The sequence below is a fragment of the Staurois parvus genome, unplaced genomic scaffold (assembly GCF_062004578.1).
Source record: "Staurois parvus isolate SC_StPar_1 unplaced genomic scaffold, SC_StPar_1.0 ptg000086l, whole genome shotgun sequence".
NCBI classification, from domain to species: Eukaryota; Metazoa; Chordata; class Amphibia; order Anura; family Ranidae; genus Staurois; species Staurois parvus.
In genome coordinates, this window is record NW_028317882.1 from 10,492,344 (window position 1) to 10,505,934 (window position 13,591).

Consider the following 13,591-nt stretch of genomic DNA (forward strand, 5'->3'; position numbering starts at 1 on the left):
TCTTGGAGGACTATACCACCTCTTTTGTCTGCAGGCTTGATGATGTTGGTGTTGTTGGTAAGGTTTATTAAGGCTGTTTTCTCAGAGGGCTTGAGGTTATCACATAGGGATGTTTTAGTATTGCATAGTGTAAATAATTCAGAATAAACAACTTTGTAGAAGGTCTCAACAAAGGGACCCTTGGCATGGGAGGGAAAAAAAGGTGAACTTGGGTCTATAGGTCGTATGTTTTATGGGTGGAGAGGTGGATCGATTTTGGGTTAGTAGGTCAAGTTTGGGGTCTTGGTGGTCATCATGAATTTGTTGGAGTATGGAGAGAATATCTTGATGAAGATCAATATCAAGCAGTAGGGCGGGAGATAAAGGAGTAGGGGAGTCTCAGATAAACAGAGGTCTGTTTTAAGGGACTGGATGTGGTAATATCTTTTGATGGTCAATTGTCTAATGAATCTGTTGAGATCTTTGAATAGTGTGAATGAGTTGGGGCTTATGGTAGGGGCAAAGTTGAGTCCACGTTTAAGAAGAGAAACATCTTCTGGCAGGAGGTTATGAGTGGATAGGTTGAAGATTATTATAATTTGTGTATTTTCTGCAAACATCTTGACTTGTTTTTCGTTTTTGTCCTCCTCGTCATCCTCTTCTGTGAATTTTCTTTTTAGGTTTTTTTTTTTGTTTTGAGGGGGACTTGGGAATAAAAAAGGTTGAGAAGTGGAGGTGGAAACCGTCTGAATAGTCAATGGAGGTGTGGTGGTATGTGTACTAGTTGTCGCATTATGCTGGATAGATGGTCCAAGATATTGTCAGGAGGATCATGGGAAGAGAGATTGGTGGTGTTGCAATCCAGAATATGAGAAGAAATGTTATTGGTTGAGGGAGATTTGGGAGTTGGGTAAGGGATTGTGGGCTGAAGTAGGCATAGATGGTACAGCTGCTATATGGAGGGGACAGGTATTCAGAATCAGTTCCCTGGTGTTGGTCTTGGTTGAGACAGATTCGGGGTTCGTGGAGATAGTTTATTTGGGTAATAGTGTTACTTTTGGTAGAACAATGGGGGAACGAGGAGACCGAGAGATGGATGTGTGTGGGCCATGTGTATGGGCAGAAGGATAGATGGGATGTATAACGGAAGGGTCTGTGGTGAGAAGGGAAGGGATATCCCACCAGAGATAGATGTAAGATTATAGGAATTCATTCTTGGTCATGTAATTGTTCTTTTTACCATTTCCGTTCGGTTGATGTAATGCACACACACATTATTGGTTGTTCTTCAACACACACATACTTATATGCATGCGCAGATAACACCTCATTTTGTGTGTGCATACAAACAATATCCTATTTCAATATCTGTCCAACATACATTCATCCCTATTGTATTGTATTCTATTTAATTGTTTACATCTCTTCATTTATCACACTATTTCCTATTTATCCATACATACACTTATTTACACATCACTTGTCCATTATTATTTCATTGATGTATACTCATCTATTCATTATACCCACTGGTCCCCTTTCCCAATATAACATATATAATTTATATGTACATATATGCAACCTATTACCCTTTTTATTACTCACACACTATTTCTCCATTATATACTCATTGATGCATATCCATTTATTCATTATACTCATTATGTCCTCTAGTTTGTTACATCATATTCCATATATACTTACGTATTTTCTTATCCTGATTTATGATTTTCCATTTTTAATTTTATACATTATCTATTGCTCATCCTTGCTTATCTGGTCCCCTGTATTTTATGCATTTATATTTGTTCTCCTGTTTTATCTGGTCCCCTGTTTTTATGTGTATATCCTTCCTCTTGTGTTAGTTTCCTTTTACCATCTCTTATGTTAACGGGTCGGTTTTGACCCGTGTCTTAACCACTTGAGCCCCAGAGGATTTACCCCCCTTAATGACCAGGCCTTTTTTTGCTGTTTGGCGCTGCACTAATTCAAATGATAATTGCGCGGTCATGCAATGCTGTACCCAAACAAAATTTACGTCCTTTTTTTCACACAAATAGAGCTTTCTTTTGGTGGTATTTGATCACCTGTGCGCTTTTTATTTTTTGCGCTATAAACAAAAAAACCACAAAAATTTTGAAAAAAAACAATATTTTCTACTTTCAGCTATAAAAAATATATCGTAAACTCAAAGTTAGTCATAAATTTAAGCCAAAATGTATTCTGCTACATGTTTTTGGTAAAAAAAAATCCCAATAAGTGTATATTGATTGCTTTGTGTGAAAGTTATAGCGCCTACAAACTATGGTATAGATACTGTAATTTATGCCTTTCTTTGCTATACAGCGCTGCACTAACTCAAATGATAATTGCGCGGTCATGCAATGCTGCATCCAAACGAAAATTACGTCCTTTTTTTCACACAAATAGAGCTTTCTTTTGGTGGTATTTGATCACCTGTGCGCTTTTTATTTTTTGCGCTATAAACAAAAAAACCACAAACATTTTGAAAAAAAACAATATTTTCTACTTTCAGCTATAAAAAATATATCGTCAACTCAAAGTTAGTCATAAATTTAAGCCAAAATGTATTCTGCTACATGTTTTTGGTAAAAAACATCCCGTGCATTAGCGGGCAAACTGGCGCTATCTAGGAGGGGCGCTAACACTATCGGAAGTCGCCAGTGACACTAATACAGTGATCAGTAAAAATCTGTTCACTGTAATCAATGACACTGGTGACAGGGCAGTGAAGGGGTTAACTGGGGGGGGGGAGGGGGGCGATCAAGGGGTTAAATGGGATTTCTGGTGCACTAGCGGGCAAACTGGCGCTATCTGGGAGGGGCGCTAACACTATCGGAAGTCGCCAGCGACACTGATACAGTGATCAGTAAAAATTGGTTCACTGATCAGTGACACTGGTGACAGGGCAGTGAAGGGGTTAACTGGAGGGGGGGGCGATCAAGGGGTTAAACGGGATTACTGATGTACTGGTGGGCAATCTGGCGCTATCTGGGAGGGGTGCTAACACTATCGGAAGTCGCCAGCGACACTGATGCAGTGATCAGTAAAAATTGGTTCACTGATCAGTGACACTGGTGACAGGGCAGTGAAGGGGTTAACTGGGGGGGGGCGATCAAGGGGTTAAACGGGATTACTGGTGTACTGGCGGGCAAACTGGCGCTATCTGGGAGGGGCGCTAACTCTATCGGAAGTCGCCAGCGACACTGATACAGTGATCAATAAAAATTGGTTCACTGATCAGTGACACTGGTGACAGGGCAGTGAAGGGGTTAACTGGGGAGGGGGTGATCAAGGGGTTAAACGGGATTACTGGTGTACTGGCGGGCAAACTGGCCCTATCTGGGAGGGGCGCTAACTCTATCGGAAGTCGCCAGCGACACTGATACAGTGATCAGTAAAAATTGGTTCACTGATCAGTGACACTGGGTGACATGGCAGTGAAGGGGTTAACTGGAGGGGGGGGCGATCAAGGGGTTAAACGGGATTACTGGTGTACTGGCGGGCAATCTGGCGCTATCTGGGAGGGGCGCTAACTCTATCGGAAGTCGCCAGTGACACTGATACAGTGATCAGTAAAAATTGGTTCACTGATCAGTGACACTGGGTGACAGGGCAGTGAAGGGGTTAACTGGAGGGGGGGGGGCGATCAAGGGGTTAAACGGGATTACTGGTGTACTGGCGGGCAATCTGGTGCTATCTGGGAGGGGCGCTAACTCTATCGGAAGTCGCCAGCGACACTGATCAGTAAAAATCGCTTCACTGATCAGTGACACTGGTGACAGGGCAGTGAAGGGTTAACTGGAGGGGGGGGGTGATCAGGGGGTTAAATGTGTCCTAGAGTGTTCTAACTGTAGTGTAGTGCTTGTGTACTCACTTTTTGGATGTCTTCTTCTCTGTCTGGAACGGAATGTGTCCAGGCAGAGAAGAATGACATCATATCCTGCCCTGTGTGTATGTCAACACAGGACAGGATAGGACAGGGACCGATCATGTGATTTCAGCCAGAAATCACTGGCTGAAATCTAATGATTGATCCCTCCTGGATGAAATAGTGTCACCCGCGGGTCGGCGGGAGCGCGCGCGCGCCCCCTGCCGGCGAAAGTGTCGGGAGCGCGGAACCCGTTTTTAAACGTGGTTTTGCGCTCCACTGCCGCCCTGCACACGTATATACACAGTGGCAGGGCGGCAAGCGGTTAAATCAGCTGTAAAATACACTAAAAACAATTATATATCATCCAATTTGTTTCTCATCTCTTGGTTACCTTGTTAGGCTTCCTTATCCATGAAAATATTGGTTTTAATATTTTTGGTGTGGGCCACTGGGCCTTTTTTTTTGTCAGTATACCCCTCGATTTCAATTAAAAAACAATGTAAAATGAACCTCAAGAGAATCATATAAATAAATAAAAGGTTGTTATGTCACCTGACTATTACTGAGGGGATTTAGAACACATCTCTGAAATAAATTTGTTTTGTTTATGTTTTAATTTTACTATTATTATTATCTATAGTAACATCTATGGTGTTACGGGTCAATTTCGACCCATATATATAATTACTTCAAAAAAATCTCTTTTTTTTCAGCAATAGAATTTTAGTACAAACACAAAATGAAAAACAGAACAAATACATACATATATATATATATATATATATATATATATATATATATATATATATATATATATATATAATCTCATAAATATAACAAAATATAGATTTGCAAGGTCAAACAACCAATCAAGCAAATCAAACCAATAGAAATCAATTACTTGTTCCAACACTAATAAAAAACAAAATCAGAGTAAAAGTCTGTGTGCAAGAACATGTATGTGTGTGTGTTTAGATGCATGTGTGGCAAAAAGTGACACTTTTAGTGTGTTCTTTGCAGAGATATTTGTTGCAGTTGAAGCACAGTACATTTGTCTTTCTGTCCTTACTGCTTGGGCAGACCTGACACCTCTTTCTTTTAGAATCAGGTGGCCTGAGTGGGGTTATGGCTGTTGTGGATGATGTTGAGGCAGGGCTGGCTGAGGAGGATGCTGGCGTCGACAAAGTGCTAGGTGACCTCTGCAGCTGTCTGACCAAGACTGCAGCATCTGGGTCTCGGGGCACCTGTTCTCTTCGCTCAATGTGTGGCTTGACAAGGGAATTTCCCAGCTCCTCAAGAAACATTCTCCGCTTGTTTTTTTTGGTTGAGTTCCATCCTTGGTGGATGTGGGTCCACAACACAAATGCATTATATGCAGACACATCAAGGATGTTGTAAAACACAACCATTGGCCATTTCCTGGTCATTCTCTGGCAAGTGTAGGTGGCAGTCAGCTTGTCCAGGTTGTCCACTCCTCCTTTGTTTCTGTTATAGTCGAGGATAATTGTGGGCTTTTTGTCACTTCCTGATGACACAGCTGCATCTTTGTGAAGAGTAGACATAAGTATCACATTCCGTTTTTTTTTTTTTTTTGGACAATATGAGACAACAGTGGTGGTGTCTGTAAAAGCAAACTTTGTGGACAGTGCAGCCCTGTCCTTCACCTGCAAGATTTCAGCAGGCAGCTCAGGTTTATTTTTCTTCACTGTGCCCACCATGGTAAGTTTCCTCCTGAGAAGTTCTTGTCCAGGGTCATAGCTGGTAAAAACAATTGTCACAAGTGGTATTGTGACCCTGCAGTCCAGTAGTCATATCGAGGACCACATGTTTTCCTTGGTTTTTCTCAGGTTTGCCACTTGCAGCTTTGCCTGTGTAAATCTGTAGATTCCAGGCATAGCTGGTTTTTGCATCACAGGCTGCCCAGATTTTTATGCCGTACTTCCATGGCTTACTGGTATGTATTGCGGGAAGGGGCATTTTCCTCGGAAAGGGACAAGACGTTCATCCACTGTCACCTCTGGCCCAGGGTTGAACATCAGTGAAAGGAGCTGCACCCATCTCTCCCAGACATCCCTGATGGGGGCAAGCTTGACAGATCTTGCTCTGGTATCTCTGTTGTCAAATCTGAGGACTCTTGATATCATTTGAAAGGTCTGAAGTGACATTGTTGCCCGGAAAATATTTCTGCCTGTCGATGCGTACCACAGACTATCAGTGGCCTCATTGCAGGATCTGTACACGCCAGCAAGAAGAAGAACACCAATATAGGCATCCAGGTATTCCTCATCAATGTCTTTCCACATGCTGCTATGGACTTTTTTTCCTTCAAGGTTTGTCATAGCAATGATGACTCTTTTTAGTGACAATGGCATAAATAGCTCAAAACATGTCTTGATGTCACTGACTCTCATCACAGCAAACCTTGTGATTCCAGGGGTCATTTTGATGACATTTGCAGCAGCTGCCCTGCCATGTACATCAGGAGGTACTGAGCTCCAACAGATCTTACCATTTTTGGACTTGAATATTTCAGCGGGAGCATCTTCAACACCGGTGGCCTCCTCATCAGACTCATCAGATGTGTCTGTGTCTTCTGGATGATACTCCACATTGTCTTCCTCCTCAGAAACCTGCTCATCCAAATCACTATGCTCCTCTGTGTCCTCTCCCTCATTTTCACCAAAAATATTATCCAGAACTTGGCTCAATGAAAATCTTCTCATTTTTGCATGCTACAAATTGGAGATGTGCACTCTGCAAGTTACCAATTCTATACTAAATTGGCCTCACATGTCTGGACATGCCCGTCTTTGTTTGTTTTGTTTTTGTGCAGGTATACTGGAAAACAAGGCAAAATGAGAACCCCCTGAAGCTCACATGATTGGGAGAGGAGCTGGCTGTCAGTGTGCTGGTTGACAGTGAACTTATGATTTCTTTTTTGGCTCTAATTATTGCTTTATAATCTTATTTTTATAACTGGGTCGAAACCGACCCTAACAACACAAAGGTCATAATTTCAACTTGAGCATTTTATAATTTCGTAAAAACAATTTTTTTTTTATTTTGTTGAAATAGAGGTTCCTGACAAAGTCATAAAGCCTTGATGGAATAAAGAAATTTATATGGTTATTTTATGCATTTAAAACCTAAAAACGGGTCGGTGCCGACCCTAAAACAAGACGAAGGATATATACATGTTCTCATCGCTCCGTTGACTCTCCGTGTACCGCCCCCCTGCTCCTTTCTCCCGCTCTCCGCCCCCAGGCCTGTCTGTCATTCCGTCATTGTCCTATATAAGGCTGTCCTCCCCCTCCCTCCCTTGTGTACGATCTATGCCTGCAGAAAGAGCACGCCAGTTCCTAGCGGTTTACTCGCATGCTCAGAAACGCATCGCATCCCGATGACGTCAGACGTCAACACCATCAGCTCCGGACATACGAGGGACTCAGCCGGATTCTCCATCCATGCCCTTTCGTGTGCAGCGCCTCCTGCTGATCGGCCGTTGATCCCTTCCAGAGCACCTACTAACATCTGGCTATAAACTTTTTCTACACTGTATCCCTATGAGCCTATATACTTTTTAGAAGATGTGAATTGCCGAACTTACTTTTTAATAATAAATTGTTATACAGTTTACACTTAGAGGCGCTGTGTCCTCTGCTTCTAACATACTTCCTGTACCGGGGGTAGCTGCATTCACTCTTCCACTGTATCTATACAGCAAGTCATTATTTCCACTCAGGCTACACTTCAAACAAGTCTGCCTTTGTTCATCTTCATTACATGGGGGATAGGGAGACTAGTAGTTCTTACACATTGAAGATAATAGGTATTTCTGTACTTGCTGAAAATGTTCTTGACCTGAAAAAAAAATAATTAGCCACCACATACAGTACAAGGAATAGTAAGCTGCAGTATATTACATTTTTCTACTTGGGTTTAGTTATCGTTTAATTGTTATGCTTAGTATTTGACTCGATTATACAATCGTTTGCCCAATACTAAGCACCATGATTTAAAAGATAAGGGAAATATTTTTCAACTTAACTTGTAATCCTTGATATTAGTGCATGTGATATTCTGCTATGCCTTCCACACTCTAATTGTCAACCAAGCTGGTGGCCTAAATAAACTGCACACCTTGTGCCAGGTCATTCCAGTGCAGAGATAGGGTTTCCCTACTAATTGAGAAGCCCTGCCCTTGCAGCTTCATACTGTAAGGTAAAAACCCATTCTTTACAGGTTGCATTTCCCAGTTCTGTAATCTTAGCTTTTAATATACAGCATATGCACCATAAAATGCTATTCATGGAAAACCGCTATGAGAGAAATATGGGAAGCAGTCATCATTGATCTCTTTTTGGAAACACAGTTGTTATACTGACCCACTGGATTTATTATTCGCTGATTTGGTGACCCAGAACAATTACACAGCCTTTAAATCCAACTGAAGTCAAAACTCCTGATCTAAGTTCATCTTTGTGAAAAAAATAATGCACATATTTTTGCAGGAAAGGAGTGAGCCTGGTGCATAGGAGCATACCCTAAAAATGGGTGTAACATGCTCCTAAAATATGCACTTATCCTATAAAGTTTAAAAATTTGTGACAGTCCCATGAGTGGCCCCACAAAAATACACTAGGCTATGAAAATAAATTCTTTTCTGGCCAGGGGTTTCTAAGGTAATTCTGTTAGTTGTCTGGACAACTGATGATGCACTTGGTAGAGCCATCTTTTGCTGCAGGTCTTTTGGAGTTAATCTCCAACCTACAACCTGCAATTTTAGTTTGGATGGAGATTATTTTTGTATATTTTTTCTAGTCCTGTTCAAGAGTCATAATTGGATTGAAAGAAGAAATCTGGGATAGGCAAGAAAATCACCCATTACTACACAACACACTGAACCAGGGGCGGACTGACCATTTGGAAACTCGGGCACTGCCCGAGGGCCTGGGGTCAGTATGGGGCCCCATGAGATGCCCCTGGTACCCTTTTCATAGGCTTTTTTGAGTTTGGGCAAGGACACAGGGGCCCCATGATCCCCTATTGCCCGGGGCCCCATGAGTTGTCAGTCTGCCCCTGCACTGAACAGTTAATACAATGTTGAAAATCCTTACCATTTAGGAGAAAAGTCTAATTGAAGTTTCTCTCTGTAGTAAAAGGAAATACAGTTCCCATCTATCAAAGGGAATTGTAGTGAATGTGGGCGGGTACATTAGGCCTGTACATGTTGAATGTGTCTGAGAATCTCGGTCTGCCCACCACTGCAAGTAAGGCTGAATTAAATCACTGCTTCCTGGAGAAAGAACTACAGAAGGGATGTACCAAGTGGCTGGGGGAATAGGAGGCATAGCAGCCACCGGTCTTACAAACAGGAGACCAAAGAGAATTAACGGTTTGATTTGAAGATGAATAGCCTATTTCAGAGCAACTACTGAGTGATCCAGAAGATGGATGACATATTCAGTGAAGGTAGGAAATCAGCAACAAGGACATGTAGAAAATTATTGCCCGGAGTTGAGGTCTGAGCTTTGGCTGGGCCATTGCAAGTATTTGGCTTTAAACTGTGTCTTTGTGTTTACGGTCATTGTCCTATAGAAAAGTGAACCTTAGTCTCAGAAGTCTTGCAGAATAAAATGTTTTTCCCTAGAATTTTTCACTGTAATTTGCTCCCTCAATCTTGTATTCAGTCCCGACTGCTTTCCCAGTCCCCTTAAATTTACGTTTCCCCACACAAAATTATGCATCTGCTACTATGCTTCATTGTTGGAATGGTAGCATTCTGTCAAATCAGAATTTCAAATTTAAGTTGGTCCTCAGAAAACCAGAGAATGCATTTGTGCATATTTAATGTTTGGCAGCAGGCATGTGAAAGGCTTGTAGAAAATACTTTTTCTTTTTGGCAGTTGTTTTCTTCTCATCAATAATTCCTATAAACTCTGCTTTGTGAAGAGTCTTTGTTGTTCAATGAATTGTTTCTTAGATCTCAGGTGTGGTTCTATGCTATTCCATTAGAGCTAGCATTGTAGCTTTACACCCCGGTCACATCAGGTGCAACTTGGCATGCGATTTGCATGCCATGCGACTTGTAAATCGTATGCCAATTCGCACCCGATTGTCCACTATTAGAGTGGTCATATCGGTGCGGTTTTGACTTGGTTGGAGCCACACCGATTTCTAAAGTAGTGCATGCACTACTTTTGGTGCGATTTGCATAGACATTTTCATTTGCATAGATGTCAAATTGCACCTGAAGTCGGCAAGTCACCTGACTTTTTTTTTTTTCCTCACAGAGTTTTGAAAGATAAGAAAAGAAAAAAATACATTTTCGGATTTGTCTCTCTCGGGAGTGTGTCTATGGGAATGTTTGATTATTCTTTTAGAAGTGCATTTGTGAGGTCAGGCACTGATGTCAGACGAACAACCCTGGCTCGCAGTCACCGCTGTAATTCATCCCAAAGGTCTTCTTTTGGGTTGAGGTCAGGACTCTGAGTGCCCAATCAAGATCCTCCACTGCAACTCACTCATCCATGTCTTTATGGACCTTTCTTTGTGCACTGATGTTCAGTGATGTTGGAACAGGAAGGGGTCATCCCCATTTGTTCCCACAAAGTTGGGAGCATAAAATTGTCCAAAATGTCTTGGTATGCTGACGCCTTAAGAGTTCCCTTCACTAGAACGAAGAGGCCAAGCCCAACCCCTGAAAAACAACCCCACACCATAATCCCCCCACCACCAAACTTGGCACAGGGCAGACAGGCAAGTACCGTTCTCCTGACAACCCCCAAAGCCAGACGGAGAAGCATGATTCGTTACTCCAGCGAACCCGTTTCCACTGCTCTAGAGTCCAGTGGCGGCGTGCTCTACACCACTGCATCCAACGCTTTCCATTGCACTTGGTGATATAAGGCTTGGATGCAGCTGCTCAGCCATGGAAACCCATTCCATAAATCTCTCCATGCACTGTTGTGCTAACCGGAAGACCATATGCAATTTTGGAGGTCTTTAGCTATTGACTCTGCAGACAGTTGGCGACTTCTGTGCGCTTCATCATGCACTGACCCCGCTCTGTCATTTTACGTGGCCGAGTTGCTGTTGTTCTCAGTTGCTTCCACTTTGTTATAATACCACTAACAATTGACCATGGAATATTTAGAAGCAAGACATTTTCAGGAATGGACTTATTGCACAGGTGGCAACCTATCACAGTACCACGCTTGAATTCACTGAGCTCCTGAGAGCGACCCATTCTTTCACAAATGTTTGTAGAAGCAGTCTGCATGCCTAGGTGCTTGATTTTATACACATGTGGCCATGAAGGTGATTGGAACACCTGAATCCAATGATTTGGAGGGGTGTCCCAATACTTTTGGCAATATAGTGTATCTTATTAAAATGACAACTTTGTATAAAAACAAAACCTTTTTGTCATTTTCCAAAACTTAAAAAATTTAAATCTTTCATGCACTCAACATGGCTCTTAGCTACTATCTTGGGGTGTGTACTGTCCAAAAAAGGGTTCTGCTAGTTTATGCCCAATATTGGAAAACTTATGCCACACATCACTCACTCTTCTATGCTTACTTGCATGTACGTGTCTTTCCAGCGCATGATTTACTATAGGGCCTTCCTATTATGTACTGCTGTGGAGGGGGGTTGAAGCAAATGTGTTACTTTGTACTGAATGAGCATTGCATAGGTTCACTTTAAGGCAAGCAGAAGCACTAGAATGGTAATATTTCAGAAGCTTTTGAAAGGAAGCATAAAGAGTGCAATGTAAAAACATGTCTACAGGTGTTGTTACCTATGTGTCTTTATATTGTTCCAGTTTTCTTCATATCTCTGTAACCTTCAGAATTTATTTACATGTGCTGAATTTGGATCCCTGTGCTTAGAAAAAGTCTGTGTACCTAACAGCTGAAAGCACATATTGTCCTTTTTCTTTTGTAGCTCTAACTTTTAAGGACATAGGAAAATCTCTTTTATTCTAGAGGAACAGTGAATTATGTCTAATGCTAGTTATATTAGAATAAATACATAGAAATCCTGCCCACCAGCAATTTTTAGTAGAGTTGCGTACTGATTACCAGGTATTACACCAAATCCATGCAATTACACATAACACATGGTTGAACTGTGTTTTACTGTCCCCAACTGCTCCTCCTTAAGCTGCAAGGGCAGCAGACGCATGCCATGGTCACATTGCTTTGCATTGCAGCATTGCAAAAATGATTATGCCAGTTGCTCTCAGTAGGCACTACTGCCCAGGGGCGGACTGACCATTTGGAAACTCGGGCACTGCCCGAGGGCCCGGGGTCAGTAGGGGGCCCCATGAGATGCCCCTGGTACCTTTTTCATAGGCTTTTTTGAGTTTGGGTAAAGACACAGGGGCCCCATGATCCCCTATTGCCCGGGGGCCCCATGAGTTGTCCGCCCCTGCTACTGCCCATCATATGCGACCGATTCAGTTGAATGGGGCCACACTGCCACTGTCCCACAACCATGTGCAATGGATGCGGTTGTGGAGTAGGTTTTTAGGTGTTAAAATATTCGATGAGGAAGCCACATAACGCCACCTCGCAATCTGTCAAACCCTCTGAAGAGCGATCTGCAGTGTAAGTGTAAACGGCCCTGAGAGGTGTACTTTGTACTAATAAATTACAGTAAAAAGGAGATGTAGGAAGTTGTACAGAGCACTTAGATAAGCAGATGACAACAAATGCCAAGAATCCCTTTCAGAATGCCAGAGAAATACTACTGTTCAGTGTCTGTTTATATAGAATAGTGGTACTGTGGCACTTTTACATAAAAAGAACAAAAACGATACATTTTATTCATCATTTGTCAGAATCAGGACCATTTAAGCTAGGCACACACTATCAGTTTTTTTTTTTTTTTCCATCATTCAACCCAGTGGGATGAACAAAAAAACCTGAGGAGCCCACTGTACTAACCATCTGATGTTAGTATAGCAATCTCTCTGCTGAGCTAATGTGCTCTGACGGGGACTGCACCTTCCCCCACCAGAACAGCAATTGCAGCCATTGCTTGAGAGCGTTGATTGGATGCCAATCAACAGTTGTTTTTCAGTCATGCCCCTTTGACATAATCCAGACATTTGGTGGCTTTCTGTTGAACCGGCCATATTCGGCCCAAGTGTATGGGGCTTTAGTTAAAGTTGTAGTAAAGGTAAAAAAAAAAAACAAACAAAAAACAAACCCTGCAAAGTAAAGGCATAATGAGCTGTGTTTTTGACCAGAATACAAAGCCCTCCAGCGGCTCGCTGTCACAGCTGCAGAGGCTTCCATCTTCACCCAGTCTTCCTTCTGGGTTTGTGGGCTGCAGCCACTGGAATGGCGAGCCAAGATAACGTCACTCCAGCGCATGCACGTGGGAGTATCAGCTGCGACATGCCATTCCTTCAGAGCGCATGCGCCAATGATGTCACCGGCTGCTGCTCCATAGAATATCCTAAACCGTGAACGTTTAGGAGATATTCATTTAACCTGCAGGTAAGCTTTATTATAATGAAAATTGAGACTATACTGCCATTTTAATGCATTTTCGTATAACCGTTACCAAAAACAAACAATTGATAGTCAGGAACACAACTCCTCTAAGGCTGGGTTCACAATTGTGCTGTGCGGTATATCGCATGTGATTCGCACAGGAACCGCACTGCATTCCTGTGCAAATCGCATGCGAATTGTGTGTGGT

At 42.3% G+C, this 13,591-nt stretch overlaps 1 protein-coding gene and 1 pseudogene across 2 annotated transcripts in view; one reads left to right on the forward strand and one right to left on the reverse strand.

Moving 5' to 3' along the window:
• RAB3A (RAB3A, member RAS oncogene family) overlaps positions 1–13,591 on the forward strand; it is a 76,537-nt gene that overhangs the window by 25,864 nt on the left and 37,082 nt on the right. The gene's annotated exons all lie outside the window — the stretch shown is intronic.
• Positions 4,846–6,606, reverse strand: LOC149468518 (uncharacterized; annotated as a pseudogene).